The sequence below is a fragment of the Eublepharis macularius genome, chromosome 2, assembly GCF_028583425.1.
Source record: "Eublepharis macularius isolate TG4126 chromosome 2, MPM_Emac_v1.0, whole genome shotgun sequence".
In the NCBI taxonomy this organism is placed as follows: domain Eukaryota; kingdom Metazoa; phylum Chordata; class Lepidosauria; order Squamata; family Eublepharidae; genus Eublepharis; species Eublepharis macularius.
Genome location: NC_072791.1, coordinates 131017267 through 131043620, shown reverse-complemented (window position 1 = coordinate 131043620; position 26354 = coordinate 131017267). Strand labels below are relative to the sequence as shown.

The 26354-nt window shown below is 43.2% G+C and overlaps 1 protein-coding gene across 2 annotated transcripts in view; it reads left to right on the top strand.

Moving 5' to 3' along the window:
- Nucleotides 1-1501: 1501 nt before the first annotated feature.
- The window catches only part of PTPN5 (protein tyrosine phosphatase non-receptor type 5), a 159969-nt gene continuing 135116 nt past the window's right edge, over nucleotides 1502-26354 (top strand). For both annotated transcript variants that reach the window (XM_054972784.1, XM_054972785.1), the window contains exon 1: nucleotides 1502-1563. The gene's annotated coding sequence lies outside the window, so the exon portion shown is untranslated. The remainder of the gene's footprint in view (nucleotides 1564-26354) is intronic.

Here is a 26354-nt window from a genome sequence, read left to right as displayed (position 1 = left end):
AGCTGCATCATATGCATGTATGAAAAATAGAGTATACTGCTTCTGAGGCAGTACACTCTATTTTTCATATTACTTTTGAGGCAGTATACTAAGAAAGAAGGGAAGACTGGATGTTATTGTTCTCTGGGAAGCTGGTGTCCCTTTTCCTCTAGCTCTCTGGCCTTTTCTTGCTCCTAGGCATTTTTGCAGCCTGGATATTTCATTCATGGTCCCCCCCCCCCGCCCCGCTTCATCATTCCTCTCCCTCTTTTACAGAAACATGTCTGTGTGTGTGTGTGTGTGTGTGTGCGCGCGCGCGCGCGCGCGCGTGGGCGGCCTTGAAAGGCTTTCTGTCAATCAACCCACTGAGCTGAAAAGAGACAGAGATATGGGGGAGAACAGTTTTAATGGGGGGTGTGGGCGGCTGTTGTTACTGCCGCTGCCAGCAAACCATGTAGCCCTTCCCGGGGCTCCTGCATAAACAGGGAGAGACTTTTCCCCACTTAAAAATGACCCCCCCATACGTATGCACACACAGACACATACATTTTTTCACCTGCCACAAAAACATTATTTCAAGCAATGAAAATGTGTATGTGGGGTGGTGGTGGTGGTGCATGGAGTCTGCCTTCTGACACCTGCTGTTCTTGGTTATTCCATAACGCAAAAATTCATCTGCACCTTGGGGTGGGGGCTGTAGTTTGGAAAATAGCCGGGGGGGGTGTCAGTGTTTCAGTGGTGGAGGGATTGAGTTTCAAAAGGTAGGGATTGTATAAAGATGGTTTAGTATTTTTTTATCAGCAGAGTTTAGGTGTATTAAACGGGCACATCAGAGTATGAGATGTGTAACATGGAGTGGGGAGGGAAGAGTTCTGCAGAGTGTTATGAAGGCTTTGCTGTATGAAATTGGAGACGATTGGTATTCATGGCAAAGAGGAATTGCGCCCTAAACCTGTTTTCGATGCCACAGCTCAGCTCCGGACTCAAGAAGGAAGCATGTGCAGAGTGCTTTTGGCCATCTCCCCGTGTGTGTGTGTGTGTGTGTGTGTGTGTGTGTGTGTGTGTGTGTGTGTGTGTGTGTGTGTGTGTGAGAGAGAGAGAGAGAGAGAGAGAGAGAGAGAGAGAGAGAGAGAGAGAGAGAGAGAGAGTCCTTCCTGCTAAGCGAGCTGGGTTTGGAGTTCTGCATAGTACAACTGTTAGCGCTTGAGGCTTTGAAGGGTGCCGGCCGCATTTTTGGAAGGTTTTTCCAGCATAAAGGGAAATTGCATTTGCGTTGATTCCCGCTTGGACCCGTACAACAGCGAGGGGGGGGGGGGGCTTCGCAATGTGCTGCGGGGTGGAGTTCTGCAGCGCTCGGGGGCTGCGAAGCTTTGCACCATGGAGTTGGATGGGGGGGCTTTGCAGACTAGGCTGGCTGAGCCGGGAGGAGGAGGAGGAAGGGGGAGCCTTTGCAGAGGGTAAGAAGAGCGCGCGCACACCTCCTTTCATTCTCTGCCAGCTTTGCTGCTGCTTTGCCGGCGGTGGGCTCTTCCGGAACCTGAGCACCGCTCATCCCCTGCACCTCGCCGGCCTTTCTTTCCCGAGGTAAGACACGGTGGGGCCGAGCAGGTAGGGGTGGCGGCAGGAGCTGGCAGTAGGAAGGGCGGTTGGGCAGCGCGCGCAGGCCGGCCGGAGCGGAGGGCGGGAAACCCAGGAAGGGGAGGGGGGTGGGTTTCAAAGGCGCCTGGCTCGCGCGGGCCGGGCTGAGGGGTGAGGCGAGGCTCTGGCTGCTGCGCTGACTCGTTTGTGGCCGGGCCTCCGGACCGGTGTATGTAGCTACTCTGCTCCTCTCCCCGCTTTTTGCAGGCAGCCGCTTCTTCGCAGGTTCCTTGGAAGGTAACCCACCAACGGCAGCCTGAGAGAGGGTGAGCTTGAGGAATGGGGGCGGCGGCCAGTTTCGTTTGGCGAGCGGGAGCAAAAACGCAGTCCCCCTCAGCCGTGCGAACGCGGGGGGCCCTGCTGGTGGCGGTGATGAGGGGCGGCAAGCATGCGCGACTGTAGCCCAGATTTTTCGTGTGTCGTAGGCAAATAAATAACAAACAGCCCAGAGCGATTCGCCAAGTGATCAGTTTTCTCTTTTTCTTCCCGTCGGTTGACGTCCTCCTTAGCGCCAGTATCCCGCGGAGTCTGTCACACCATCCTTCCTGAGCCCCGGACTCAGTCGATGTGCTTTTGATGGAGGTGGAAACACGGCTCGAGTGTTTTTTCCCTCCTTCCTAACGTAATGTGTTTGACATCCCGGCGCAGATTCGCTGGGCAGTGGAGACAGATCCATTTGGGGAGGAGACAAGGTGTTCAGGCTTGTCTGTGTGTTTTAAATCACTGCACTGGGTAGCTAACCTGCTCTCTGCTTTATGACTACACTAGAATATTAACAATGGCAACGGCTCCCACCCCCCTTACCGGAATAACGTTGCATAAAGCCCTGCCGCTGATGAAACAATCAAAAGTCGCCGTGGTAGCCCACCACTTTTTGTTGGACTAGATGGCACAGCTGAGAATGGCATAGTCATTAGTGTACATGTGTTGAAACCCTGCTAATTTTGGGTGCTACACCCTTGTGCAAAGCACAGCCACCTCAGGAAAAGCTGGGTTGTTGGGAAATAGCTGGAGATTGCCATACTTGGTGCAAAGTGAAGATCTGCACTTAAAGAATTGGCTTCCTATTAGCCAACCACAATACCTGTGGCTGTATAGAACCAGATACTCAGTTCTTTGTTTGCAGCTACAGTTGAATTTAAACTTTCCCTTAGCCATAAGACTGTCTTAGCAAAATGTACTGCTTATTTCTGGTGGCACAGTTTACATTTCATTTGCCAAACATTATGAGCCTAACCTTGGCCGTTTCCAGATGGCTTACCTGCACCCGGAACGTCCTGCCACGTTGCGGGGAAAACGCAAAATATCGTGTTTTCTGTCACGCAAAACTTGCGATATTTCGCGTTTTCCCCGCAACGTGGCGCGACATTCCGGGTGCAGGTAAGCCATCTGGAAACGGCCCTTATTTCTTCTCTTCCTTTTACAAGAACAAATACGTTCTGAGACAAAGTTAGTTGATTGGAAGTCAAAGTTTGAAGCAAGCTTAGATACTAAAATTTTATATTAAAAGTTTAGATATTGTCTCTGCTCATTGTTTTCACCAAGGGTAGATTATTTGCACTTTGGATTTTTGTTGTTTAGGTCAACCTTTGTTGTATTAAGTGGGGGGGGGGGCGGTATGTGTTTAAACCCAGGTCCTATATTCAGATACTGGCTCCCTAATGATGTCTATCCTCTGTGGGGAAGGAAGGGATGCTGAAATTCAGCAAGATTTCTCCTTGTTATTAAATGTAAACACTTCAGAAAATAACAGTTTCTTGTGGTAGGGCAAAACAGATTAGGGTTTAAAACAGCATAGTTGAAAAGGTCTCAAGTATAGGGATGAAGAGCAATCTTTTTGAGTTGTCAAGCTATTTATGGAAGGTGTCATTGTTCCCTTCCATTACATTACTTAATAAAGTAATTGTAATTGTTATGAGAGGTGAGGCTTCACTGTTAGGTATAGGTCTAAAATGTTGAAGCAAGCCAGAATTCACAGATGGCAGCAAATTTGAATCCATGGTCTTAGTATGGCTTTGAGCACACCATGCTTGGTCATCATACTTATTTGTTTTAGGTGGGTAGCCGTGTTGGTCTGTAGTAGAAGAGCAAGATCCAGGTCCATGTGTCTTGACAAAGGGAGCTTTGACGCTCAAAAGCTAACACCCTGGAAATCTAGTTGGTCTCTAAGGTGCTACAGGATCCGAATCATACTTATTTGTATGCTTGAAGCTCCAGCTCTAAAATCTGATTTCATCCCATTCAAGTTAATGTTGTCCCCTGTGCTGACTGATCATGGCTTCAGTTCTGGACCCGTACCAGATTGGCTGTAGGAGAGCTATTTCCTATCTCTGTGATGAAATGAAGTTTTTTCAGAACTTGCTACTCATTTGACAGTCCTTTTTGTCTTCGATATTTCCTCCTTGTCTGATATATTTTTATATGTTCACAACATCCTTTCAGCCTGAAGAAAACCCCTGCATCCTGAAATGTTCATTTCAGAAAAGGGTGTCTTGTACTTTTTTACTAAGTTATTGTTGATCACTGCTATTAAAAATAAGTGTGGAATTGTTTCCTGTAATTAACATACTTAAGCCTCATCCATTATGGTTTTGCAATAGGAGCTGCAATCTGGACATAGTGCTTGATGGAGCATAAAAGTCTGGTAGTCTTTTATTATGTACAGCAATCACATATGTTTTTGTGACAGACTAAAAACTAGGCCATTCTTTTAAAATCCAATTTAAACAGAAGTGTATTCTCATCTTTACTATAATGGCACGAGCTCATTTATGTATTACGTATTGTATACTGTATGTTTCTAAGAAACAACAGCCCATACTTGAATTAACAGGTTTAAAAAAATATTTTCTAAGAATAATACAGAGTTGCTTCTAGAGTGTACTCCATGTCACAAGTCAGTAGACCTTTCAAGCCTCCTCTGAATGCTACGGTTATCCTCTTGCATGAAACATCTTTCGTATGGTGTCTTGTGCCTTAGCCTAACATGGACCACTACAGTGCTTCATGTGATTTTTTTTCCTACTGTGTAAAGAGGGTTTCCAAGGCAGGGTGGCTCTTCTGGAGGTGGCTGAAAAAATGTGGCTAGCAGTGCTACGTGTTGACAATAGTCTGGGAAAGGAAAAACCATATGTGGGCTGTTTGGACATTTAAAGCTGCCTTATACTGTACTGAATGAAAACATTGGTCTACTTAAACCTAGGTTAGTAGTGTCAGTATTGACTGGCATTAAGTCTCCACAGAGTATGAAGCAGAGAGGTCTTTCTGAGTCTTGCAGCCTGAATCCTTTAATTGGAGATGCCAGGGATACAGCCTAGGACAGTACATATACAAAGATGTATCCTACCACTGAGCTGCATTTCTTCATTTTCAGTTAATAGAAAGGAAATACAGAAACCATGGAAGGGTAATTGCACGAGGTCTCTGGTTTCCTTGCATGCAATTCCATCTCTCTTTGCATTCTTAGGTCTATGAACACACTTGGGGAGGGATTTTGTTGGTCTAATATGTTTTGATAGGCTGTTTAAAGCATTGCATGGAGTGGATTATAGTTTTATAGAAGCTCTAATTGTACTCTGTTTAAAGATGATATATATTCTGTTACTGTAGTAAGCTGTGTGAAGAGTTGTAGGGTGTTGTATAAAAATAACAAAAATAAGAAAGTAGAGAGGCAAGGAAGACCAGTCCGGGGGAGTAGGGGAAGAAAAGGTCTATTAGGAGAAAGAAGTTGGTTATGAAATCCTGGTGGGATTAGCAGCGGCAGCATTGTGGAACCCTAAGCTTGTTGACATATGTGGAAATATGTCCAGAAAGGGGGCTGGTAATTGTTGCAAATTGAGGGATATGGGCTATGTTTGAAGAGTAAAGGGAACTTTGCAAGCCCTTCAGAAGCCATAGGGCCAAGCAGGGTAGGTGACAGAAGTCTAGGTTTCAAATCTGACAGTGATCAAAAGACTTATAGCTCACAAGCTTATGTCTCTCTTTTAGCCTGTGAGAGTAGCAGGGAAATGAATGCCCATGATTAGGTGGTTTTATGAGGGATCCAATGATACATGTGTGATTCAGCTAAGATTGGCATGCCAAAAGCTTGCTCCCCCCTCCATAGCTGCCACAGTCTGAAGGATTGTATCTTCACTGTGCCCCTCACTGCTCTCTGTAGCTAGAATAGGTAACTGCAGGTGAAAGGTCCAAACCACATGGTACTCTGGGGATTTATGGCTGGATCCTCACATACGTGTTTTAGCTGCAAAAAACAGCTGCATGGGCCCTGATACAGATCCAGGCTGTGCTGTTGTCAGAGGTTTTAGATCCTCACTCTAGTGCTGTTCCCTTGATCAAAATGGATCCCAGATTGCTTTAAGTCCCTAGGGAAGAAAATGTGCCCCCCATCCTTGCCAAGGTTTAAATCGTCTTGGAGGGTGCTGCATTTGATAGGGATAAATGGAATGGGAATGAAGATATAAATCTGAAAACCTAACTGTGGAAGAGTTCAGAAGGAGGCTGAGGAGGAACTGCCAGGTGTTGAAGCTCTAGGATATGTTATAGAAGGAAACAGAGGCATCAAAACTTTGGCTGATTCCGTACACGTTGGACAATGCACTTTCAGTGCACTTTATCAATCGTTTGAGGTGGATTTTTTGTTCTGCACACAAAAAATCCGTTCCAAATGATCTATAAAGAGGATTGGAAGTGCATTATCCAATGTGTGTGGAATCACTCTTTGTCTAGAAAGACAGTGGCTGATTCTGCACATGTTGGATAATGCACTTTCAATGCACTTTATCTATCATTTGAGGTGGATTTTTTGTTCCGCACACAAAAAATCCGTTCCAAATGATCTATAAAGAGGATTGGAAGTGCATTATCCAACGTGTGCGGAATCACCCAAAATATCTAAGATGGTTCCTGATAGTAGGCTTGGTAGAATTCCATAATATGAGAGAGTTTCTGATCTGATGACTTTACATTCAAAATAAGCAAGACCTGGAGACATTAGAAGAATTTTTAAAAAATGTTTCATAACACAAACCATTAACATGTCAACAGTGAGATTGAAATAGTGAAGCAAATGTTCAAGCATTGTACTCTGTTAGCAACTCTGCAGGAAAAAGCCTATTCTGTAATACAGCAAGATACTATGTAGAAGATGATTTATATTTCAAGGCTATCTTTGCTTTACAAAAAGGTAACTAGAAGCAGTTTAATGTGCAGTATTTAATGACTGTTTCCCAAATTTTAGCCACCAGTGTACATTTCCAGGACATCATGTGGCCACAATCTACATGTTGACTGTTTTCAATTCATTAAGGTATAGCACAAGTTTCTTGTCCCTTGTAGTAAGTGGATTCTTTGTACCATTAAGTAAAAGACAGGGGTTGTTGCTCTGCCTACAACAAGAGGGCAACCAATAAGTGCTCCAGGTATTGGAGTGTGTGGAAGGGAGAAATGGAGAAGTCAATTGATACCAGTAACCACATAGTAAATCTGCACTAAATCAGAGTCAAGTTAAAGTCAGGTTTCTGAATTACAGCCAAGTCCTTTACATGGTATCACAAAATCAGTCTTTTTAACACCCATTGACTTCTTGTAACCTCTATAGACATGCTTAACAGAGCACAAGTGTGAACTGGCCTTTATTTTAAAAAAATCTACAAGGGGAATCCCGGGCAATAGCAGATCTTGATTCATTGATTTAAACAGCAGCTGTTTGCATAATGGCAGTTCTGAACTATGGAGAATATGTATGCATGCTGTTAGCACAGCTATTAGAAGATAAATCCATAGTATTATGCAGCAGTTACCTAACTGCTATTACAGATACAATATGCATTTGCAGTGCTACTCCTAGATCTTAGAACTGCACATGATGTTGGCTCTAAACTAACACATGAAACTAGGTCAATGTGTCATAGTTTGCATCCATAAGGGTCTCTCTATATAAGAGATAGATAGCCTCTTTCTCCCTGCCATAAGACATTTGATTACTGATGTGTGGTAGCAAAGTACACTTATTTGCAGCCCTCAAGGACTTCAAGCCCACAGTAATTTTTGCTAGCTTATTTATTCATACACATTTGTTAGTAATTTGTGCTATTTGAAGGGTGGGGGGAGCCAAACAATTCTTAGAGTTTATCAGAGCATCCTTACATGGTTGCCTGGGGACAGGTTTACTCATGATTAGGAGAAATAACAGTAAGCTTGCCTATGTGCATTGCCCAAAAATGGTTACGGGAAATCACCTTGCAGTAAAAGACCAGTCATTTGATCTGGCCTGGCTCCTAAGCTTTGCTTCCACTTGTCCTATGCTTTGACCATTGTAGAAACCGTTCTCCATTGTGGAGCATATTCCTTGCAGTCAGTTATTCCTTGCAGTATAAGATTGACCTTTTTGTGGGTGAATATTTTTGGTCAGTTTCAATACAGTCACAGAAAGGGGGGGACTTTATTTGCTGCCAAGAATGTGGGTGATGAAGCATTTTCCTTTTGGGTCAATTGTAATTGCAAGTTCCACTGACACAGACAGATGAGGTTTACCAGCAAGTGAGTTCAGTATTGCAATTTAAATCTATTATTTATAAATCCCTTAATGTTACGGAGCTCAAATTTTCTTTACTGCTTGTCAAAAATGTGTTTGTGTAGTTCAGTCGCAAATAAAAATGTTGCTTTCCACATAGTAGCAGTTGAATGTAATTTAGAAGCAAGTACCATATCTAAACTTGGAGAGAGAAATAACTAGCTTTATAAATGCAAAGGATTATTCTTCCATCAATCTATTATTGGATGACAGGCATCATCCAGCCAAAACTGAACACTTTTAAGCCCCATTGAGTTCAGTGAGAGAGAGTGACACATCCTGTGCTTTCTTGACTATGTTGTATCAATCTCACTGTATTTGTGGCTGCCTTATGATGAAGTCACAAAAAGTTGGCTTGATTCTCATCCTTTAGGTTTTATTTTACTATCTGAGAGATTTCTCAACATAAAAGTAAGGTGAAAAAACATATCGGGCTCTGTTAAGGTTAATAATTCTTCACTCAAAACATTGTAAACATTTTTAAAATGTTTTGCAGATGCTGACACAAACATACTTTTGGAGGAAATTCCAGAGGGGTATCCATGTTAGTCAGTAGCAGAAAAAGTACAAAATGTCTTGTAGCACCTTGAAAACTAACACATTTATTGTCGCACAAGCTTTTATGAGTCAGAGCCTGCTTTGGCAGAGGTATGAAATATGGATTTATATCTGATAAAGTAAGCTGCATGTGTAGATTAGTTTCCTTTTAATGAAATAAAACTATCTTTTATCTTTGTAATAACAACTGAAGTGTTTCTACAGTAGTACAAGAGGAGAGGTAAAAGCTACTGTAAAGTACAAGCCCCACTGAAATGAGTGAGAATGGCTCAGAAAGCTAGAACAAATTATTTTAACATTTGCATTCATGTAGACGATATTCCTAATTATGTGCCAAAAGCTTCATTGAAATGTTTTTGTGTTGGATCTCGCAACCTCAGTTCTTGGAAAGCTTGTCTTAATTGCTAATAACATTTAGTAAACCTTAAGTGAAGGAGAAACTAAACAACAAAAGTGAATTGTGGACCAAAATAAGGAAAGCTAGTGTGGTTTGGTGATTAAGGGGACAGAATAGGATCTGGGAGACCCAGCTTAAAATCCCCACTCTTCCATGGAAGCTTGTTGGGTGACCTTGGACTAGTCACATTTTCTCAGCCTAGACTGCCTCAGAAGGTTGTGATAATAAAATGGAGGAGAAGAGAATGCAAACCACTTCAGGTCCTCATTAGGGAGAAAGGCAGGTATGAATGAAGTAAAAAAAAGAAAAAGAAAGGGTGATCCTTAAAGTATGATGTTTTTAGTCTACAGAAAGCTGTGAAGTTCAATAGGTCTGCAAGTCAGTGCACTCCTAATGGATGTAGAATGATTGTGAATATGGAACTAGGATCTGATACTATTGAGCATTTGTTCATTCATTTACAAGATTTGTATGCCACCTCTCCAGACCTATTCAAGGTGGCTCACAACTAATTGTTCTGTTATTCATATTATATATGAACCATCACAAGTCTGAAGTTTAGAGAATGTAATGATGAAGAGGTACAGTGAGTTACTTACAGATAGGGAGAAGTTTTTATTTACCATATTTATTCAAAAGGAAGATTATCTTGAATCCTCTGAACATTATAAACAGAAACTTTTATCTTACTGAATATAACTGCAACTTGTAAGCAAATGTAAGATGACTCCCTCCTTTTTTAAATAGCATACTTAGAAAACACCTAGTCCTGCAGTTGAGTAGATGCAGTATTTACGCTTCAGGGAACAGGGCATTCCACAATTGTTATAGGCCAGAATTCTGTTTTTCATAACAATTTTTGTTACTAGTTTATATATAAAAGCCTTAAGTAAAATATGCCCAGTAAAAATTTCCAGAAGAGAAACCTATGATGGTGACCTCAACAAATTCACACTGAATGTCTTAAGAGCAATAATATACCTGAAGCGTTGGTTGGTTTCTGCTTGTCATGCTGTGTCTGTCCATTAAAAAGTTGTTATGAAATTGATTTATAGTTCCTTTGGACATCTCTTGTTCCACAGAGCAAAAAACAAGGCAAGTTTATGCTTGTATTTGGTTTTTCAAAAGATAGGAATGTCCTTATTGTACTTTTAGTACAGGTGATTTTTGCACTTTTGTAAATCTTAAGGTGACCCTTTTCATTTATTATATTAATAAAAATCCAGTCTTTCTAAAAAAATAACACTTTGAAAGCTCTTCAGCTGTAAAATACCCAAGGTGGCACATTGGTAAGCTATTATAGTATACCATCATTGATTTTAAAAAGGGCGAGGCTGTAGACCAAATAGCTTTTCTCTCCAGGGAACTACTATAATTGCCTTAAAATGCATTGCCTGGAGTGTCTGACTTTCATTACTGAAAGAACTCCTGCATACACATACATGTGCATGTGTGTGTCAGAGCAACAGCAACCTGAGGAAAAGAGCTGTGAGCATGTTGGATGAAGATATATACTGCTGTACAAAAATGATACTGATCAGCTAGTAGAGGATTTAAAACCAAGAGATGCAAATTGCAGAATTCTACAGTATAATGTTTTCAAAGCATTGAAACCTTTTGGCAGGTATTGGAAAAACTGAGGCAGGAAGGCAAGCACCAAGCTGAATATCTGGGAAAGCTAAATTGCAGAGAAAAGCAGTGGTAGATCTTTGTGGGACATTATGTAAGCAAAGTTTAGTTTGAGGAAGGACTCATATTCATTTTAGTCAAACCTGTTTTCATTCCTGGACCATGGAAAGTGTTTTTGAGAGTGTGCCAACTATTGAAGATTGGATCTACAAATTGCTGTATATGGCTGAAATGGACAAGATGACAAGAAAACTGAGAGATCTGGACTCAGGGCAGTTTAACACAGACTGGGAGAAGCTGAAACAATATCTGGAGAAGAAGTGGGAGGTGGGAGGAAAACTGTGGCAGTTTGAGAACTACTGAAGTACAATAAAAGTATAAGAGAGAGGGGTGACTTTACCGGGGGAGGAAGAGAAATGTGAATTTATAAGCAGTTAGATTAATTAATTGATTGAGATATATATAGATATGTAAAGGTTAATTGATAGAATATTGATAGAGAATAATTAACGGTTTAAACATGAGGATTGAGTAATTAACAATATTTTTTTTTACTTGATAAGACTTATATGCACCAAACTGAATGTATAGAAGAGTTAAAATGACTGACTATGTGATGAGTTATATAGAAATACTATAAAAAGAAGAAATGATTAATATAGAGAGAACAAATCAAATTGTTTGATTTAAATGTGGGAAATTTTTATGGTTTATGACATACAGAAATATTCAAAACTGGAAAATGGGATAAATTGTTTATCTAAAGAAGTATAGTTTGGATGTTTAGTAAGTAAAAGAGTTAAAGATGTACTGCTTAATATAATGGAGAATATATATTTGTTTTAGATAGAGGAAATTAATAGAAGTAAGGGAAAAGGGACAGAGGGTGGGAAAGCTGTTGGAAGTCAACAAAAGGGGGGGAAAGGGAGGGGGTTAGAAACGAAAAATTAGGGGATAATTGAATGCAATGTAATGTAAAAATATTAATGTTCTAACCCAATAAAAATTTTACAAAAAAAAAGAAAGTGTTTTTGAGAGTTAAGTGCTTCTGTGCATTTGTATGGTCACCATGGACATAAATAATGGCCATTCTTAAGAGGTTTGTAATTTTGCTATGAAGAGGTTTGTAAATTTTGCTACGAAGAAGACAGCTGGGAATGACATGTCTGGCCTAATTTGACCATCAGAGAGTGTGCCCAGAGATAATTTCCTAGAGAGAGAGCTTTGTGCTTTTCAAACATTAGATCATCTGATTTTTTTTCATAGCTGCCAGACACATTCTAGGACAACGCTGGCATACCTAGTGAACATCTAGAGTTTTTCTGGAAGTAATCTCCTTTACTTTTTGCCTGTATAAAAATGCTAGCTGTAACTTAGAGGAGCCAAAACCAATCTATCTTGCACTGTTGTGTGATGCCAATACTAACTAAAGTGAGCTTTAAAACAGGAACAGTTAAGATTAAGTCATACTGATGATTGCCAAGACTAGACCCTACCAACCCCAGCAGTGCCCACCAATTGCAGGCCAGCTGTTGTTGACAGTTTCTTGAGTGGCAGGCAAAGGCAGAGCAAATCTCCAGCCATGATTGTGATAGCCACCTGCAAATTCTACTCCCCTCCTCTGCAGAGAGCAGATGCTCAAGGCACAAAGACCCCTTGATCGCGCAGCAGTCCAACATAGGCACCTGCCTCGAGAGGAGACCTTCCCAGTTCGGGGAGGAGGGTGTGCATATTCAAGAAGAGGACAGAGTGCCCACCCTGTTGTTTCAAGGGCCAGGGCGACAGTCAAAGAGCTTCCTGCTTTTGAACGCCCCCACCGCCAGTACTCTGAGACACACGCCTGTTTCCCAGAAAAGTAAAAACAGAAAGACAACAGTACCAAGAAATTCATGACCAGGGTTGAACCCACAGGGGACGTAGACCAAGAGGCACCTGTTAGTGGGGAAGGAGCTCTGAGCAGGCACTTTGTAAAATTGGCCAAGCACTTTGTACTCACACATGGGAGGAGAGCTAAGTTCAGAATGTCTGACTAATATTTTCTGTTCAAGTTCCCAAACAAGTAGCCCATCTCCAGAGTCTTGGCTGAAGGGGAAGAAGACAAGAAGGAGCTGGGGAACCAGCTGCCCTGGTTCGCTTGTTCACACCTGCTTCCCACATGCGCCGGCACCTCCCCTCAAATGCTGGCCTCTTCAATCGAGAGGCCAGAATTTGGGGTCATGGTGTGGGGGAAGTGGACCCTGCCTGACAACAAGGCAGCTGCCCTGGGAGCCATGCTTGACAGAGCTGCCTTGAAGGGGTGGAAGGATGAGATACTCACAGCCCATGCCAGGGCAACGTGCAGACTCCTTCAATCTCACTCCCTCCTTTGGGCAGAGGAAAGAGCACGGCCATGGATCAGGGTGCCTGGGTGCCAGCTGTCTGTACTTTACTGGCCAAGCAACCCTTGCACTCCTTTTTACACAGGATCAAAGCTCCTAACAGCCAGAGCAGAGCAAGCTGATGCTATTGAGCAGCATTTCCAGGAGCACTCCCTCTCTTAAGTTCCCATGGCAGAGTGGTCTTAGGCAGTTTCATGCCATGCCCCTACTTAATGAGTTTAATGGGTGTTTGCAGCTTTAGTTGGCATCCCGTGTTCCTCTGGTCTATTTGGGTGGGGGCTGTACATGGGGGGGGCAATTTTTCCTGTAATATGGGCTTCTATGGGCTACGTCACCTTCTTCGTGGAACAACTTTTTGCCACTGTTGTGGACGTTCCTGAGTCTGGAAGAGCTTAAGTCCTGCTGAAGAGCCATATTTTAATAGTTTCAGTAATGTATGTGAAGTTCCCATCTTACCCATAAACATTGAAGTGTTTTTACTGTTGATTTCAAGAGAGGCAGCCAAACACTATATGCATTCCTATGTACATATTCATCAAGACTCTCAACAGAGATAGATGAAGATGCCCATGAATGCTGGAACTACTGGAGAACCAGTTTGGTGTACTGGTTAAGAGCAGCAGGACTCTAATCTGGAGGACCGGGTTTGATTCCCCACTCCTCTGCTTGAAGCCAGCTGGGTGACATTGTCACAGAGTCAAAGCTCTCTGGAGCTCTCTCAGCCCCACCCACTTCACAGGGTGTTTTGTTGTGGGGATAATGACATACTTTGTAAACTGCTCTAAGTGGGCATTAAGTTGTCCTGAAGGGTGGTATATAAATCGAATGTTGTTGTTGTTGTTATTATTATTGACTCCTCATCTTACTACATAATTCAGTAAGTGTGTTCCCGATGACTCACTGGGATTCCACAGCGCAGGCGTGATCTCGCGCCCCTAGCAGATAGAAGAGGCGAGTCCTCAAAAACAGCTTGCCCAGCCCCCTCCAGCCATGTGGTTCGGCTCCAAAGGGGCTGAACCCAGTGGCTGGCAGATGCAGGAGTGTGCCCTGCTGCTAGCTCCTCTCACCCCCTCTGTGTTCCCTGCTCCTCTAGCTGCCCAGCATGCCCTGCAGCTGTCTCCTCTTCCCGCTCCCACCACCTTCCATGCACCTCCAGCTGCCCACGTGCCCCAAAGCCATCTCCCCTCTCCTGCCCCCGCCACCTTCCGTGTGCCTCCAGCTGCCTGGCAAACCTCACGGTGGTTTCTTCCTCCTGCCCCCGCCGCCTTCCGTGTGCCTCCAGCTGCCCTGCAGCTGTCTCCCCTCTCCCACCCCCTCCGCCTTCCATGCGCCCCCAGCCGCCCAGGGTGCCCTGCGGCTGTCTCCGCTCTCCTGTCCCTGCCGCCTTCCGTGCACCTCCAGCCACCCAGTGCACCCTGCAGCCGTGTACCCTCTCCCCTGCCGCATTCCCTGCTGCCTTCTTCCTACCCACCCCTGCTGTGTTCGGGCATAACCATGCTGCTGCCCAGCAGGAGTGTGCTAGGCTGCCCGCCTCCGTCCTTCCTGCAGCATTCCTGCAGCTCCAGCTGGTGGCTGGAGGTCTCCAGGAATTGCAGCAGATCTCCAGACCAGAGATCAGTTGCCCTGGAGAAAATGGCTACTTGGGAAGGTGGACTCCATGGCATTATAGCCTGTTGAAGGGCCTACTCTCCCCAAACCCTGACTTCTCCAGGCTCCACCCCCCAATCTCCAGGAATTACACAACTTGGAGCTGGCAACCCTATATCCAGCCGCTCAGTTTGACCCGAATGGGGCTGAACCAGGGAGCTGCCAGCAGCACAAGTACACCAGGTTGCTTGTCTCCTCTCCCCCTTGCAGCGCTTCTGCAGCTCCAACTGCCCAGTTTGGCCCGAATGGGGTGAATTGGGTGGCTGCCAGGCACTGGAGTGCTCCTGGGCACTGCCCCCGCCATCAGGGCACTGGGGAGGAGGCAAGTCCTATCTGGGCTACCCTGTCCTTCTCTCCCAGATAGGGGCTCTAGGGAGGGGACAATGTCCAGCCGGGCCGCTTTGCCCTCCTCCCCAACCCCAGATAGGGGCTCTGGGGAGAGAGCAATGGCCAGCCAGATTGCCCTGCCTTCCTCTACCCACCCCAGATCAGGGCGCTGGGGAGGGGACAATGTCCAGCCCTGCTGCCCTGCCCTCCTCACCCTGCCCCAGATAGAGGCTCTGCGGAGGGGGCAGTGTCCAGCTGGGCCACCTTGCCCTCCCTCCCCATCCCAGATCAGGGTGCTAGGGAGGGGGCAATGCCCAGCCCGGCCTCATGGCCCTTTCTAGACCCTGTTGTATTTTTACTACAATGGGCTTTGTTGCTAGTGTGCAATAAATAGTATGTGCCATGGGCCTCTGGACTGAGTAAGGGGAACACTGTGGCTCAAATTACTGTGACAAAGTTGAGAGATGTCAAAAGGTCTTTTCAACTTCTGTGTTAAATAACTATAAACCTAGTGGAACATAGTGTACATTACTGATTTTTTTTAAAAAAAATAGGAATTTTATCTGGGAAACATTAGCTTTTGCAAAGACAGTACAGTGATGACTTACAAGGTAAAAACATCTCTACTAAATAGCAAGCTAACTTTGAGAGTGAATTATATCCTCTAAGCTTCAATACATTTTCTGAGTGATTGAAGTCACATGGGTGATTGGAAATTTGGGCATCTAAACCAATTATCTAGACTGCACCAAGTAACATTTAAGGGTATGAACATAGGAGTATCAACATTTTAAACTGATTAAGTCCTCTTGCATAGTGTAACACAAACCATCTGCTATCTTAAAATAGGTAGGATGCTATGCAGGTAGTAAGCGCCATACAAGTGTTCTGTTTTTCACTAATTTGCCTGGTTTGGAAGAGACAAGCTATCTTACATTCTCACGTTGGTTTAGAGAGTGACAAGCACATTATTTCACAATTGTTAAATAAATCTCTGACTTCTTGCTGGCAAGCCACTGAATTAATCATTGATACTTAATTATGGCACTTTGACTACAGTAAAACTAAAAATCTTTCAGTGATACAGTGTACTGGCACAAAAGTTTAATACCGTTGTGGGCTGCATCAATAGCAGCATTGTATCGGGATTCGGTTTCGTTTTCTCAGCCATGCCGGACGCTCCTCTCGGCTGGTCTGGGAGGAAACGACCGGGCACCCTGACCGGGCGGCTGACCCGCAAGGATTAGCCCCCAGGACTCCCAGGGAGGGAGCCAGGGTCCGGGACGCGGCGGGAAGAACTCCCCGAAATCAATGCGGGGGGGGAATTGCCCGTTTGTCCCTATGGAGGCCGGCAGATGTGCGCGGCGCCTCGAGTGCCGCCGGGCAACGAGAAACGGCAAGTAAAAGAAACAGGCGGAAGCCTGTAAACAAGCGAATCCCTTCTGTTCTACAAGCGTTTGTGAAGGAGAGGTTGATCTGAAGAAGACTCGCTCTTCCCCTTCGTTGAGTTCCAGAATTTTGTTGGCGTCCCCCCCCCCCCAAATGGCAGCAAAGAGGCAAAGTCCCGCTCTCGGTAAGTCAATCTCGGCTACCTTGCAGAAGGGGGAGTCGCTCGAAGAGTTGGTACGCAGGGCGGTGGTGGAAGCTATAAAACCCTTTGTTGACAAGCTGAACGAAACTGATCAAAGGGTGGGCTTAATTGAAAGCGAGGTGAAAACCATTAAGGCAGCAGCGGGGGGGGCAGAAAAGTCTGCTCTGGAAAGTGCGTCACTTGTGAAGGCTACAAAAAAGGACCTGAAGTTGGTGGAGAACCAGCTGATCGGGCTACAGGTGGAACGAACACAGACAATTTTGCGTCTCCAAAACGTGAAAGAGGAGGAAAATGAGGATCTGTGGGATTTGGTCTCGGAATTACTGGCGACACCCGCGAGGACGACTAAAGAAGAGGTTAAAAGCGCCATTTTGGAGGTCCGTCGGGCTTCTTCAAAATATGCAACAAAGCGACAGTTGCCTCGTGAGATCATTATTGACTTTTCATCTAAAAAGATTCGGGACACCATCCTATATAACTCATACAATGCGGATTTGGACTTTATGGGTTCGAAAGTCAAGATCTTGAAGGACGTTCCATTTCTAGTCCGGAAACGGCGTTTTAAATATAAAAAGTTTGCAGCACTTCTGAGGGACCATGGAATAAAGTACAAATGGTTATTCCCGGAAGGAATATGGTTCAGATATAAAGATCAGGCCTATAAGATATTATCAGAAGATCAACTAAAGGATTTTGAGAATAAAAACCCAGAACTCTGCTGCACCAAGAACGAAGAAAAGGAGGAGCCGGAGGGGGGGGGGAGGAGGAGAGCATCGCAACAGCAGTTGCACAGAGAGAATTGCGTCCGGGACCTAGAAGGGGGAGGAAAGTTTAACCAGAATTTGAAATGTTTATTCTCTGTATGATTAACCACTCCATCATTATTTTATGGAGCTATTTTTGTACTGACAGTATGAAGGGAAACATTGAAGTGTAGTGTTTAGTGTTTGTAGTTCATTCCCCTCCTTTTCTTTTTCCACTCCCCCCCTTTGTCCCTTCCCTCTCCCCTTTCCTTGTGATAGTTTTGTGTAGTGTTTTGTAGTTATGAAAAATAAAAAAATATATAAAAAAAAATAGCAGCATTGTATCTTTGGTAAGCAATTGCATCTCTCTGTACTGTATTCAGTTCTGGGTAGAAGAATGGAGATTGACATCCAGAGATTTGGGGTACAGAGCCATGAGTACATTGATGACATATAACTATCTCTCTTTCCCATCTATTTCCAGAGAGGCAGTGGCAACCTTAAAGCAGTGTTTGGGTGGAATGAGAGTGAAAAGAATCCAGACAACATGGAAGTGCTGTGGGCTAAGAGGAAAGCTGATTGGGGAATAGGTGTTCAACCTCTTCTGGATGATGAAGGAATACAAACATAGTTTAAGGGTTCTTCTGAATCCCTCATTGTTCTTGAACAATAATCTGATGTATGATTTATTTCATGTATTTAAATACTACTTTTCTTAAAATAAGCTCAAAACAATTTTCAGGCACACACACAAATACAACAATTATAATTGTGAAGGAATAGACTAACAAGCCCTTCCTGTTCCTACAGGTTGATCTATGGTAGGTCAGAAAACCCCATTGCTCACTCAGGTTTCAGCTTGGCACCCCATCCCCTTTTGTTCCCCTGAGAGCCAAAAACAAACGGTAATTCCTGTTGCCACCAGTAAATCTGTTGTGGCTGCAGGCTTCCTAGCTTGCCAGAATACTTACTTTACCAGCTACTGCTTGGCAGGGTCGCAGCAGGCGGGGGCCTGGGGGAAAAGCAGCCCCAGTTCTGAAATTCACCTGTCTAGGTCCTAATGGAGCCAGAATCCTGCAGGAGATTTAAGTCAGCTAAAGCTATGGTCAGCTCACTCGCTGCTGGCCTGGCACTGTATTTACCCTCAGCTGCACCTTTGCAAGCCTGCATAGATGGAGGAGAATCCTGGAGGGCTAGTGGTCCAGGCCATGGTCTGGCATGGCTGACCCAGCTGTCCCGGGGCCTGGGAGGGCAGCTGGAGGTTCTGGTGGTGGATCCTCAACATCTTTGAGATCAGCCCCTGGAGCTGATGGATCAGGGTCTGAGGGGGCTGCTACAGTGTGGGAATCTCCCTACTACCCTGCTCTTCCTGAGGTAGTGAGCCTGGTTTCTCAGATTCCTCTTCTGATGATTTCAAGACTATTTTTATGATCACCCAGTAGGGTTTATGACAGATTCGGAGTATCTTCTGCTAGAGTTGTGCATGTAGCACTCTGTACCTGCATTGCCATTTAGAGGCTCCACTTAGTTGTTGTGCCTGCTTGCTCTGCTCCTATATACCAGTGTGTGGATAATATATTGCAACTGCCATTTTGAACTATCATGTTCCAGAGATGACAAGCCTGCCTGCTGACCCTCTCTGTTACAACACTTCAGATAGCAAGACTGAATAGGCGTGGTGCATTTTGAGAGAGCAGGCTTAGAGCATTCAAAATATAAGGAAGTTCAACAATTGAATGCATATATTCTATTCAGGCATTCAGGCTAAGCAAGGGAACAAAGAAAAGGTGAAAACATGTTATGCCCTTTCCCTGCAGTCAGTACCTATCCTAAAAGATGTTTAAATAGGACAGGCTATGAGGCTAATATTACCTGAAATTCCAATAGTTTAAAGGTAGGTAGGTTTCAGAATGTGGTGCTGGGGGACTTCTGTTCTGCTCCTTGGCCTCTTGCCTGGGAGGTACTACAATCGTGTCCCTCATGCTTTTCAATATCTATGTAAAGCTGCTTGGAGAGGTTGACTGGAGATTTGTGCTGAGTTGTCATGAATATGCAGATGACATGCAGCTCTATCTCCTGCTTCCAGCAGGTCTCGAGGCTGTGGAAATTGTGAAAAGTTGCCTGGAGGCAGTTTTGGGATAAATGAGAACAGTAAATTATGCAATCCAATTGAGGCATTTGGAGGCACAAGTAGTATGGGGTAAATGCCTTGGACTGGTTTAAATCATTCTTCTAGGAACGGACTCAAAGGGCTGTTGTTGGAGATCATCTCTTCAGTGTGGGAATTACCTTGCTGGGTTCCACAGGGAACAGGCCTGTCCCCCATATTATTCAGTCTCTATGCAAAGGCTTTAGGAGAACTCATTCATAGCTATGGAATTGGATTTCATCAATATGCAAATGACATCCAGCTCTATTTCATTATCCAAATCCCCTGGTGTTACTCTAGAGGTCCTGAGTCGTTGTTTGACAACTGTGTTCAAATGGCTGAAAGCAAACAAATTGAAACTGAATGCAGACAAGATTGAAGTGATTACGGCTGGGAAAGCAAAGATCTTGAAGGGCATCAATTGCCTCTTGCAGAGTCAGTAAAGAGCCTAAGGGTTGTAGTGGATCCAGCATTGCTGCTAGAGAAACAAGTTAATGCAGCTGTAAAAAACGCCTTCTTCCAACTTAGTCTAGCCCGGAAGATGGCCCCCTAGCTTGACACAGCTAATCTGGCCACCTAGGTCAACTCCAGTGCACTCTACAAAGTGTAATGAATCCGTGTCTTACTAAGACCTTTCACTATCACAAACTAAAGATTTATCTTAATTCTTGGATAGCTTTCAGCAATTAGTTAAGACCTGCCAAACAGAAACTTGCTCTTTGAACAAGTTTTGCTTATCAGTACACAGATTTATAGAGTTCTTCTTGCAAGGCTTTTCCCCATCAAGACACAGAGAAACTTTCTAGAGTTTATATATTTCTTTTTATTGAAATGCACTCTGGTTTTTTAAAGAAGCAAGATATCAAAACATATGTGATTATTAATATAAATCCTACAAAGATGGAACACAGAAAAGCAATAAGAATTAGATTTGCTAACATTTCCTAATTAATTCTTAAGTTTAAAACAAAGTTTCTAAGAAATGCATTAAGATTCCCATAGCATACAATATAAAGGTAAGATTCTCACCTAGATCCTCATGAAATTTCTTCCAGTCAAAACTCTAACATACTATCTGAATTGACATGTTTTATAGGTTATCTTATGCCAATATCTAAGATCTTTTTCATGTGATAGCATAAACAAACTATGATCGATTTAATGCTTAATTAAATATTCATATTTTATAACATTCTGATTAGCCCAAAAGTGACATTATATTCAACTTGCAAAACAAAAGTATAAATCCGTTAGAAATGACAGAAAGAGTTAAGTTAGTAGATCACCCTTTGTCCATTCTATGATTGGAGAACATTAACTTAGATAGTGTCTGCTGTTTTTAATTAGCCGTCAAAGATGAAAGCACACCTTTGTTAGTTATACAACACTCTGGGAAAAAAACACATGACACTTCATGCAAAGTGCAGAAGTTCACTTAGAATACATGTGTATCGCTTTGTGTAATGTGCTTTGATCTATATTACTGCAACAATAGGTCTCCTTCAAAGTCAGCTTGGAGACTCCAGTTGGTGTACAATGTCACTGCTTGATTATTATCAGGAGCTCGGCAGAGCATGCACGTTACTCTCATTTTGCAGGTGCTCCATTGGCTACCCATCAGTTACCGGGCTCAATTCAAGGTTTTGGCTTTCACATACAGAGCCCTTCATGGCCTTGGTCTCTCGTATCTACAGGACCTCCTCTCTCCCTGTGCTCTGCCATGGCAGCTTTGCTCATTTGAGCAGGACCTTCTGCAGGAGCTTTCCTGTAAAATGGGCAAAATCAACTGCTGTGCATTCACAGTGATGGTCTGCCTGAAGAACTCAGGAAAGCTCCCTCAATGCTGGCCTTTGCCAAACTATGCAGAACTAAGTTATTGAGGAGGGCTTTTTTACAGAAGTAATAGGGACTGTGCTACAGTGTACTATCTTTTGGTGCAAGTATGCTCCTAATGAGTAGTTTCCATATTTTTTAATGTCATATTAAATTACTTGTTTTGTTTCAGTACTGTTTTTTCAGCTCTGTATAAGATTTCTGCTTGTTTTCAAATTTCTCCTATATGTATCCTTTTGTATTATTTATTGAGTGTCCCAAATGTTCGTCATATTGACTTACTCTGTGTAATCCACCTTGAGTCTCAGTCAGAAAGGTGGACTATAAATAATGTAAATAAAAATAAATAAAATGAAATAAACTTCATCCTGACAAAATGGAGGTTCTACTAGTGTGTGGGTGGTTGGGTGGTTGGGTGGGGGAGTCCAGGATTGGAGATATTCCTGTTCTGGATGGGATTCCACTAAAGGAGTAAGTTTGTAGCTTGGGGATGCTGCTGGAGCAGGGACTTTCATTGGATCAACAGATGGCAGAGGTGGCTAGGAATGTCTTCCACTAGCTTCCTAACGGGGAAAGATCTTGCCTTACTGGTGGTGGTAGTGGTGGTTTTGCTATTGTGGTATATGCCCTGGTAACATCTAAATTAGATTGCTACAATGTCCTTTGTGTGGGGCTGCCCTTGAAGACTGTTCAACAGCTACAGTTGGTAAGAATGCTGTGTTCAAAGTGTTGACTGGAGTGGGTCACAGGGACCATATCACTCCGGTCTTGTTCTGCCTACACTTGTTTTCAGGCCCAGTTCAAGGTAGTTGTATTGACTTTTAAAGCATTATATGGCTTGGAGCCTCATTTGTTAAGGACTACCTTCTCCCTTATGAAGCTACTGATCCACTCCAGTCATCTTTGGAGGCTTTTCTTTGGGTGAATCAACCATCTGAGGCTAGATGGGTGGCAACCTGGAATGGTCCTTCTTCGTCACGGCACCAAAACTTTGCAACTCCCTTCCCAGGAAGATTGGCCTGTCTCCGTTGGTCATTGTCTTCCTTCAGCATTTTTTCCCTGTTTGGCATCAGTGTTTTGTTTCATTTGATGTATCTCCAGTAAACTCTTACCAGCCCTCCTCCCTGGTTGTGTATATATGTGTGTGTGTATGTCTGTATGCCCATATGTTCTTACTGCATTGTTAAACTTTTATATATACAGTTTAAATGTTATTTTACTGTTTTAAATATTTTAATGCCTTATGTTTGCTGCCTTGGAGGCCCTGTTTGGGTGGAAAGGTAGCACATAAATGTTTTAAACAAACGAGATAAATAAGTTCATCATTACAATGGTTCTTGTGTTTGGGACTTCTCCCCATTATCCCTTGCCTCATGGACAAGATGGAGTCTCTAGATAAAAGCTTAGTCCTTCATGTCTTATGTCCATCCAAGGAGAAGAGCAAGATAGAAAATAAGAGTCAGTGAGCTTCTTCTCTGTGTCTAGACAATTTATAATCTCAGTCTTTCCCCTTTCTTGTCCCTTTCTGTCCCAAAGGAAGAGTTTTCGTTCTGTTCCTTTAACCTTCCCAGCTTTATGGCTCTAGGTGTGACTCTTGGGGCCAAACATAATGTGAAAGTGAACTCATGGCCACCACAAGTTCACTGTAACAGTGAACCTGTGGCTGCTAGAAGTTGACTGTCATGTTTAGTTTGGCTCTTAGTTATAAATGAGACCATGGGCTGGCTTTGTTTTCCTAGCTGGGATCCCCCTGCATTTCTATAGTACTGGCTTGCTGTTGTGCTTAGGTGTGACTCATTCCCTGTCTTTGTCTGTGTATCTGTTTCAAACTTCAAAAGGATGCTTTTTCTCTCTGATCCTGAGGTGAAAGCAGACCAAAATTAATATAACCTTGATACGAATATCTGGGGTGAAAGGCAGTTCACCACAATAACCAACATTCCAAAAACCATTAAAAGAGTCAGTGTAGAAATCACATTTAGAAAAAGGCCCATCTAAAAATCACTGCATTGCATTTTCTTGTGGACTAAAAAAAGGATGATTCACCACCCACTTGGTAGCCCATGCATAGAGATGGAGATGCCACAGGAAATATTCTTAGCCAGGCTGGCTTTTCTTGGAAAGATTGTAAAGTCCAACCAGAATCATATAGAGAAAGGTAGGATTCCCTGGCATGGCAACTGGCAGGTGTCCGGGGAGGGGGGGGTGGTAGGGACACAGGGGAATTGTTGCATTAATCTAATCTTGAGATTATGGTAGCATTGATCAGTGTGGCCAGCTCAGCTGTATCTAAAAAAAGGTGTGCTTTTCAAGCTAGATACAATGATGGCGGGGGGGGGGGGAGGCACTGTAAGCAACAGCTCCAATCTGCTTCTCCCTCTGCAAGGTTGTATCCAAAAGCACTGCCAGTCTCTTAACTGAATTGATAATTGCCAAAGGCAGTCTGTACAAAGTGGGCACAGAAATCTCCTCAAGCTTTTCTGAACAACATAACCGCCATCTCTTCTAGCGTGTTTGTCCTTAGCTACTGGACTGTGGCATTTCTATGACACCCAAGGACCAAAACACCAGCAACCAGAGGCTTAGTCAAAAATATATATAGCTGGATGTCATCAGCATATTGATGGCATCCAGCTCATTAAGTAGACTTGCTTAGATCTTGAATAACATGTAAGACCATGCCAAGTTCCAATACACATACATCATATAAAAAGAGGTAACAGTTCTGGAAACATTGAAGCCAGGGTATATGAGAGAAAGGGAAAAAATACAAATTTAAAATCGAAATAAATGTTGTAAAAATAGATTTGGAGTAGAAACAGTCTCACACCGTCACTGCCTTCCAGTTTGCTTCTGGTATAAACAAGATGCTCAGGGTGGGCAATAACTTCTCAGGTTAGTTCTACGGTTATATCAGAAGATTGTTAGGTTATTTACCATTTGAAAAAGATAATTATAAAATCATTGTGAGGTGAATTATCCAGTTTAATAGGTTAATCATATTTTCTGCTGTACTTTATTGGAAGGAGAAAAAACCAAGAAATCAGAAGAAGATTGAGACTTGGAAGGGCAGCCATGAAAGACCTAGAAAAGATCCTTAAGAACAAGGATGTGTTGCTGGAGACCAAGCTCAAGATAATCCCCAGGGCTTTTTTTTCTGGGAAAAGAGGTGATGGAATTCAGTGGGATCATATGTGCGCACACAAAGTGTGCATTCACTCCTGGGACCAGGAAGTGACATCGTGCACAGCGGAGCCACCCCCGGGAGCGCTCTCGTGATTCAGCCCGCTTGCCTCCCCACTCCTTACCTCCAATGTTCCCTCTAAGCAGTGCAGTGTTGAGCCAGAAATCTACTTTGTGAGGAGCAACATGCAAGTTTTGAGCGCACCTTTTCCAAAACCAGAATCCATTTGATTAAGACTTTTGATTTAGATTGTCTGAGGCATTGGTATTGGGTGCCATCAATATTTTGATGACAACCACTTATGCATGTGGTTCTCAAAAGCTCATGCCTCAATAAAGTTGGTTAGTTATAGTTGGTTGGACTTTTTACTATTTTGCAACTACAGACTAACACGGCTAACTCCTTTGTATACTAGTGGCCAAAATTGTGGAAACCTTTTGGAAAAAGTGTATTTTTGAGGTTTGATGGCTCATAACACCACTTTTTTTGGAGTAATACCATAAAATTATATATCAATGGAAAGATAATTTAATCAAGAATGTAATGCAATAACTTTTAGGAAGGAAATTATTTTTAGAACAGTAGTTATAAAGAAGAAAATTGAAACACACAGAAAAAATGAGTTATACAACAATTCTCACCATGTCAGTTAATACTTAGTTGGGTAACCTTTTGCTTTAATTATGGCCTTACAACGCCTTCCCATGGAGTGAACCAAGTTTTTTAGTTCTGCAGCTGTGTGAAACCACAACTGAGTTATTGCTTCTATTAATTGCATTTTATTGCTGGGTTGCTTCTCACTAACCAGTTTCTTTAGTCAACTCCATAGATTTTCGATGGGGTTAAGGTCTGGGCTATTCCCAGGCCATTCCAACAGTGGAATATGATTACCTTGAAACCACTTTTTGCACACAGCAGCAACATGACATGGAGCTGAATCTTGTTGAAATATAAATGCTTCATTATCTTGGAAAAGATCACGTGTGGAAGGCTTCAGTTTGGGCTCAAATATTTCATGTATATATTTTGGGGCATTTATATTGCCATTTATCACGCAAATTCTGCCCACACCTTTTGATGTCATATAACCCCATATCATAACACTAACTGGGTGTTTCATGGTAGGTGTAACGCAATCAGGATGCAACTCTTCTCTGATTCTTCTTCTCATGTATTTTATGCCATCACTACCAAACAGGGAGATTTTGGTCTCATCACGCCAAATAACACTGTCCCATTGTTCCGCTGTCCAGTTAACATGGGTTTTAGCCCAGTTTAATCTTTTCAACCTTTGTTTGAGAGATAACAATGTTTTTTTTTTGTGGAATTCTAGCATTAAGACCAAATTCCTCCAGTCTGTGCCGAACAGTCCTTGCACTCAACTTCACATTGAATTGTGCCATTTCGTTCTGTATACACCCCAATGATTTTCTTCTGTCACCTAGGCTCAGTCTCTCAATTCTTCTATCATCCCTTGCTTGTGTGCACCTTTTCCTGCCTTTACCAGTCTGGTTTTGTAGTGACTGAGTTGCCTTATACCTCTTCGAAAATTTAGAAATGCCACCTTTGGTTAAGTTTCCACCAATTTTTCTTCTAATTTCTTCATAACTGTAGCCTTGTTCACTTAATAGTACTATTTTACATCACTTTTTGGGTGACCAGTCAACTCTTTGTGCCATTTCTTTAATTGTATTACGTTGAATAGCTACATTCAAATGAAGGAACGC